At 42.0% G+C, this 1,215-nt stretch overlaps 1 pseudogene; it reads left to right on the top strand.

The window, feature by feature from the left end:
- Positions 1-241: 241 nt before the first annotated feature.
- LOC108356129 (clavesin-2-like) lies at positions 242-1,211 on the top strand (annotated as a pseudogene).
- The last annotated feature ends 4 nt before the right edge of the window (positions 1,212-1,215 follow it).

Raw genomic sequence — 1,215 nt, 5'->3', positions numbered from 1 at the left:
ATAATAAATTACTGCAGCTTGAAATTTTTTTTAAGTTTTAATTCAGTGGCATTAACACCATATATCACAACTGGAAGGAAGGTTGAACTGTTGAACGATCGCTGTTGTATGCTGTCGTATTAAAATGCGCTCAAATGAATTATCAAAATACAATAAATCATAGGCTTCGCAATTGTGATAAGCGCCGCAAGCAGGAGCATGATTGCATACGTATTTCAATAAATAAAGTTTCCAATAAAATGCATAAATTCATGGCCAGCGAAAGGCAACGATTAAAGCAGTTTACCACCGTTGAAGCATTGAAATACATTTTTTTTTAATTTTCATATTTATAATCCCATTAAAAGAAATTGATATTGCTTTTATCTATATCAGCCATTTATTCAACTGTCGTGATAACGAGAGTTTTTGGCAATATACATTCTAGTCAGTAGCTTCGTGTCGAGCAAGCAATAAACAAAGCGTTGCACTTCTGTGCAAAGTAATCGACAGACAGACATACATATCTTAAGCACCGCAAAACATTACCAGTAATATCTTAAACAAAATCTACTTTTAGGCTAGCGGCTACCCACTCCAGGTTTGCAGGCACCGCGCATCGCGTAAAACCCCCAAATGAATCCGCTAAGCGATGACGCGCCACCCATACTGCGTCCACTATCACCTGCCTTGCAGAAAATCGCCGTCGAGGAGCTGGACGAAGTGCCGAATCGCGTGGCCGACGATGTGCTCGCCCTCCGCCAATGGATAAACAAGCAACCACATTTATGCGCGCGCACTAATGATCAATTTCTTGTTGGGTTTCTGCGCGGTTCCAAGAACAGTTTGGAGAAGGCGAAAAAGAAAATCGATCGTTATTATACACTGAAAGCAGCCTTGCCAGAGGTATTCAACGAGCGACGGCAGATCGATGATCCTATGGTGTTGGAAATTGTGCGTTTAGGGTATGGCAGAGAAATGCGTATGANCAGATACAACTCCCAGCCGACTATCATGGACCCTGTATTACTATTATACGCGCCTGCTCGTACGACACTACCAAATACAAATTCGCCGATATTATACGCGTCGGTTCGATGTTTGGCGAAATTATGACCATCGAGGATGATAACTCTACGGTCAGCGGTTATATTGAGGTTATGGACATGAGCAATGTAAGCGGTCAGCATTTTCTGCAGTTAAGACCGGATTTGCTGCGCAAATTCGCGGTTTTCG

This window comes from Rhagoletis zephyria, unplaced genomic scaffold (assembly GCF_001687245.7).
Source record: "Rhagoletis zephyria isolate East Lansing unplaced genomic scaffold, Rhagoletis_zephyria_1.1 Rzeph_scaffold_54386, whole genome shotgun sequence".
NCBI classification, from domain to species: Eukaryota; Metazoa; Arthropoda; class Insecta; order Diptera; family Tephritidae; genus Rhagoletis; species Rhagoletis zephyria.
This window is presented reverse-complemented; position numbering and strand designations above follow the sequence as displayed.